The 6,404-nt window shown below is 39.6% G+C and overlaps 1 pseudogene; it reads right to left on the reverse strand.

Moving 5' to 3' along the window:
- Positions 1-1,611: 1,611 nt before the first annotated feature.
- LOC139433022 (uncharacterized) lies at positions 1,612-2,711 on the reverse strand (annotated as a pseudogene).
- Between the last annotated feature and the right edge of the window lie 3,693 nt (positions 2,712-6,404).

The following is a 6,404-nucleotide window of genomic DNA, read 5'->3' on the forward strand; positions in this document are numbered from 1 at the left end:
ACTCGGGAATTTAGGGTTCTGATTCTGGACAAAATGCCTTGACTGAAAAAAACGAAATAGGTGGGTTCTAGGCAGGTCGAATTTCTTCGAGAGCTCAGGGAAGGACATAAAAGTCCCCTGGTTGTAGAGGTCCCTACATTTGGTTAACCCTTTGTCAAACCAAGTCCGAAAGGCCATATCGGTGCAAGAGGGCAGGAATAGGTGGTTATTGACAATGGGGGAGAGATCTGAGGCCCTATGGAGGCCTAGGCTCTTCCTAAATTGAATCCAAATTATAATGGTGTTAGTTACCACTGGATTTGAGGTGAAGTTGGAGGTAGACAGAGGGAGTTGGGAGCAAACCAGGGAGTGAAGAGAGAGTTTAGACGATGCAAGTTCCATATCCACCCACGTGGGGCGATCAATTGAGTCAGTAATATGCACCCCCAAATATTTAAACCTGTCTGTAGAATATTTGAAAGGGAAAAAAGCTGGGGGTATACTTTTAGCTGTAGAATTGATGGGGAAAACTTCGCTCTTGTGGAGGTTAAGTTTATAGCCTGAATAGGACCCAAATTTGTCGAGGATATCTAGAACCACGGGAAGAGAGGCAGCTGGATTAGACATGTATAAAAGGAGGTCGTCGGTGTATAACGATAATTTATTAACTTTCCCAGCTCTGGTGATGCCCTCAAACCCACCCTCCTGACGCAGCCAGATTGCTAAAAGCTCAATAGCTATGGCAAACAAGAGGGGGGAGAGAGGGCAGCCCTGTCAGGTACCTCGATAAAGGGGAAATGGGGCAGACTGGAGACCGTTTGTGTGGACTGAGGCGACTGGGCAGGCATAAAGCAATTTTACCCAAGATATAAATTCTGAATTGTAACCAAATTTCTGCAACACAAAAAAAAGGAAGCTCCATTCCACCCTGTCGAAGGCCTTCTCCGCATCTAGTGAAATAATCAATTCCGGACTACAAGAACTAGATAAGCCAATGATATTCAAGAGCCTCCTTGTGTTATGAAACGAGTGTCTTCCAAGCATGAAACCTGTTTGGTCAGTAGATATTATACTTGGTAGGACCCGTTGTAGGCGTTGGGCTAGGATCTTTGACAGGATCTTTAGGTCAACATCAATCAATCAATGTGTATTTATATAGCCCAATATCACAAATGTTACATTTGTCTCAGTGGTCTTCACAGTGTGTACAGAATATCAGTATGACAATACGACACCCTCTGTCCTTAGACCCTCACATCGTACAAGGAAAAACTTCCGAAGAAAACCCACAGTTTAAAGGGAAAAATGGGAGAAACCTCAGGGAGAGCAACAGAGGAGGGATCCCTCTACCCAGGACGGACAGACATGCAATAGATGCCGTGTGTAAATTGAAAAGATAATACATTTGCAACATAGGTAGTCCAAATGTTTGGAAATGCATGTGTGTATAATAGGAAGATGAATCTACGAGGATATCCATCCAGGACCGATGATCCAGGACCACAGCCACGACTCGCGATCCAGGGCTCGCGATCCAGGACACAGGACCGCAGGATCATCCATGACTCCGGATCCCGGCGTATATATAGACACCAAAAAGAAATACATTTGGGAAAGCTGGGTTAATCGGAACATGAGAGTACACAGGTATAGACAGAGAGAAGGAAGAAGTAAGATGTCCCCCGACAAACTAAGCCTATATCAGCAAAACTAGGGGCTGAATCTAATCAGCCCTAACTATAAGCTTTATCAAAAAGGAAGGTCTTAAGCGCACTCTTAAAAACGGATAGGGTGTCTGCCGCCCGAACACAAACTGGAAGCTGATTCCACAAATGTGGAGCTTGATAAGAAAAGGCTCTGGCTCCCATTGTACTTTTAGAGACTCTAGGAACAACCAACAACCCTGCATTCTTGGAACGCAATGCCCTAGTAGGACAGTAGGGTATAATGAGTTCTTTAAGGTAAGATGGCGCCTGCCCATTAAGGGCTTTGTAGGCGAGAAGAAGAATTTTAAATTCTATCCTGTGTTCAATCAATCATCAATCAATCAATGTTTATTTATATAGCCCAATATCACAAATGTTACATTTGTCTCAGTGGTCTTCACAGTGTGTACAGAATATCAGTATGTTCTATAGGGAGCCAGTATAAGGCAGCCAGAACAGGAGTAATGTGGTCCCTTTTCCTAACTCTGGTTAGTACACGAGCTGCAGCATTTTGAATCAGCTGAAGCGACTTGACTGACTTCTTGGTACTCCCTGATAATAAAGAGTTACAATAATCCAGCCTAGAAGTAACAAATGCATGGACTAGTTTCTCTGCATCGTTTTGAGGCAAGATATGCCTGATTTTTGCAATGTTACGTAGATGGAAGTAGGCGGTCCTTGAAATTGATTTTATGTGGGCGTTAAAGGATAAATCCTGATCAAATATAACACCAAGATTCCTTACAGTCTCACTGGAGGCCAAATTAATGCCATCCATAGTTATTATATCTTTAGATAATTTGTTTCGTAGATTCTTCGGGCCAAGTACAATAACTTCAGTTTTGGTCGTGTTTAACATCAAAAGTTTAAGGTCATCCACGTTTTTAAGTCCTTAAGGCAGTCTTGAATTTTATTTAGATGATTAATTTCATCAGGCTTGATTGATAAATATAGTTGAGTATCATCTGCATAACAATGAAAGTTTACAGAATGATTCCTTATAATATTGCCTAACGGAAGCATATATAATGTGAACAAAATAGTTCCGAGCACTGAGCCCTGTGGCACTCCATGGCTAACTTTGGTTTGCGTGGAAAATTCATCGTTAACACGTACAAACTGAGAGCGTTCAGATAGATAGGACCTAAACCAGCCTAAAGCAGTTCCCTGTATGCCAACTAAGTGCTCTAGTCTTTGCAATAAGATATCATGATCGATAGTATCAAATGCAGCACTGAGATCGAGCAAAACAAGAATAGAGACAAGTCCCTTGTCTGAGGCTATTAGAATGTCATTTGTGACTTTAACCAGAGCTGTCTCTGTGCTATGATGTGTTCTAAAGCCAGACTGAAAATCTTCAAATAAATCATTGTTTTTTAAGTAATCACACAGCTGTTTTGCGACCGCTTTCTCAAGAATTGTTGAGAGGAACGGAAGATTAGAAATAGGTCTATAGTTGGCTAAAACCTCTGGATCGAGGTTGTGCTTTTTAAGAAGCGGTTTTATCAGTGCTACTTTGAATGAGAGTGGAACATAGCCTGATAATAAAGACATATTCATAATATTTAATAAAGAAGTGCTAATTAATGGAAAAACTTCCTTCAACAGCTTAGTTGGAATTGGGTCTAACATGCACGTTGATGGTTTAGAAGAGAGCATCATTGAATGTAATTGTTCAAGGTTTATGGCTGAAAAGCATTCTAGTTTACTATCTAGTGTAATATTAGAACTTACGTTTCCGGGAGCTGTTGATAACACTATACTGGTCAAAGGCAAGAGGTTATTAATTTCGTTTCTAAGAGTAACAATTTTATCGTTAAAAAAGCACATAAAATCATTACTACTGAGTGCTATGGGAATAGAAGGCTCAATCGAGCTGTGGCTCTCTGTCAGCCTGGCTACAGTGCTGAAAATAAATCTTGCATTATTCTTATTCTCATCTATTAATGAAAAGTAGTAGGCTGCTCTCGCTTTACGCAGTGCTTTCTTATATTCATTGAGAGTAATATGCCAAATTAAACGAGATTCTTCAAGTTTAGTGGAACGCCATATCCTTTCAAGTTGTCTAGACTTTTGCTTTATTTTGCGGGTTTCGGCATTTAAGAGGGAGATGGGCCTATAGCTACCACACATAAGAGGGTCTTTATCACTCTTAAGCAGAAGAGAAATGGAGGCCTCCGACAGGGTGGGAGGCAGGCGGCCCTCAGCAAAAGACTCATTATACATTCTCTGGAGGGCTGGTGCAATTGTGCCAGGGAGTAACTTAAACAATTCAACAGAAAACCCGTCAGGGCCTGGAGTTTTACCGTTCTGAAGTGACATAATTGCCTCCTGTACTTCCTTGATAGAGATCGTACTTCCCAGCTCCTTACACAAATCCTCATTTATTTTGGGAAAACTGTCCTATCTAGAGGATTATCTCCATCCCAAACATCCGGAGGACATTGGGAGGAATAGAGGTTAGTGTAGAAAGAACAAAATATCTTCTTGATCTCTGTGGGGTCAGAGGAAACTTAACCTACAGTAGATTTGATCTTGGGGATCAATCTGGATAGTGTAGCTGCACGCGCCTGGTGTGCTAATAATATTCCCGCTTTCCCACTGAATTGAAGTTATAACTGTAATCCGTCACTTTCCCGAATGAATTGTGGTGTTTACAGAGATATATTAAAGTTAAAGTTAAAGTGCAACCGGGAGACCTCTTCCGTGCGACTTTCTCCTACATCTTCACTACCGGAAGTCCCAAAACTGACACTGTTGGACTCAGTACTAGTGAAACTACTCCCACAAATACTATGAAGTACTTTTACTGTGTACTTTTTGAGTAATCCTCTGTCAATGTCCCCTCCATAGTACAAGAATGCATGTTTCTCTACTATTTTGAATACGCGTTAAAACACCTTTCTTCATGAGGCTTATATTGTTGGACAGAGTATTTTAAGAGGATGGTGGACATGATATCAGCACTAGTACTCCAGCAGCAGCATTTTACACCATGGAAAGTCTTTAGAGACTGGCCTGGATAGCTGGTCACAAATGGGGCGAAGCCTGCGAGCTAGTTCAGGCAGTCAACTCGAGCACTTATGCTGCATTCATACATAACACCCCTTGCCACTCTACAACCAACCAAACAGAGTTCTCCTAATACTCCGCTCTATTTAACCTGCCAGATCTCTCTCTCTGCTTTGTTGCAGCTACTGTACGTCACTGCTGCTTGCCTGCCCCACCACCACCCCAGCTTCCACCTGTAGGCTCTGGGGGTTAGTTATTTAATCATCACTCATCGTGCTATGTATATCTGTAGAGTGATGAGACCCGAGCCTAGATGCCAAACTCAACTATATGCTGCTTCTAATAAACATGTTAAAGAAACACGTGAGTTGTCTGACTGAACTATCCTTCAGCACACTGACAGACCTTGTCACTCTTGTTGGCCTCTTATGAAGCTGCTGTCTTTTAAAATATGATTATTTCTCTGCTCCTAGTTCATTCCTCACAGATTCTCCCATCAATCCCAGTCATTGCATGTCAGTCAATAGAGTTTCGAAAAATGTGTCCAATTCAACAAAACGTTTTTTTGTGAGTGAAGGCCAGAGCTAAATTATAGATGGTTTGATTGTGCAATTACAAGGTGAGAGAAAATAAATCCACATCCTCCTATTAAACTTATTTTATTTCATTTTCAATGTTATACTTATACTTACTTGTATTAGAACATTTGCATGTTGAACTACATGCTGGATATCTTCCCCAGTCTCAAGGAAATACAATAAAATAAATAGATGTATAATTTAAAAAATTGATTAAAATGTATTAATAATGTTGTGTGCAAACATTTAAAATTTAAATATAAAAGGATATGAAATGATTTCTCACAAAAACCTTTCTAAATAGTAAATTATTAAAAAGGGTTTAGTCAATATACGTTTTTCTGCCTAAAATAATTGAAATTGAACGTTAACTATATCAAACACCACATCCATGGCAATTAACCCATGTTTGCCCGCTATTTAAATTGACTTTGGTTGAAGTTAATACAAATATTCATATTATATATATATATATATATAGCATATCATTGATGCAGTCTTTCTGAATTTTTTTTAAATAAAATACTGCAAATGAAGAATATTTGTAACCCTTTAACAGCCAGCGCCACCATTTGGTAGAGCACATTTTGTGTCTTGATATCTTATTGAAAAACAAATTAATAAGTTTAACTCCATCTGATTCAGCCAGCTCTACCGTTTGGTTGACATGTTATGCACAAAACAACCTCTAGATGTCACTGTGGTTCGAACATAAAGCCCTTCAGCTAGCTTCCACTGAGAAAGTTGGCATGCTAAAAATCACTGCTGACGAAATCACTCTTTTTGGTCAACTTTTGGAAGGTAACCATATCATGTTTGACATATTTTAGTGTCAGAGCACTGACTGAACATAATTAGATAACTTGATGCACAAAAAAAGTTTTAACAAGGGTGTAATTTTTTTTTTTTAAATATGCTCATCCAATCAGTCAATTTGGCCTGTTATGGTAAACTAGCAATATGACCTTTTCAGAGTTTCAGCGTTGTTTTCCAATAAAATATGGTAAATAAATAGCTAGATTCATGGTCATATTACTAAATCTAGTACTGCCTTATGAGCAGTGTTAGGCAAGTTACTTCCAAAATGTAATATTACATATTACTTATTACTGTCTTTTGAAAGTAATAA

This window comes from Pseudochaenichthys georgianus, chromosome 3 (genome assembly GCF_902827115.2).
Source record: "Pseudochaenichthys georgianus chromosome 3, fPseGeo1.2, whole genome shotgun sequence".
Lineage (NCBI taxonomy): Eukaryota > Metazoa > Chordata > Actinopteri > Perciformes > Channichthyidae > Pseudochaenichthys > Pseudochaenichthys georgianus.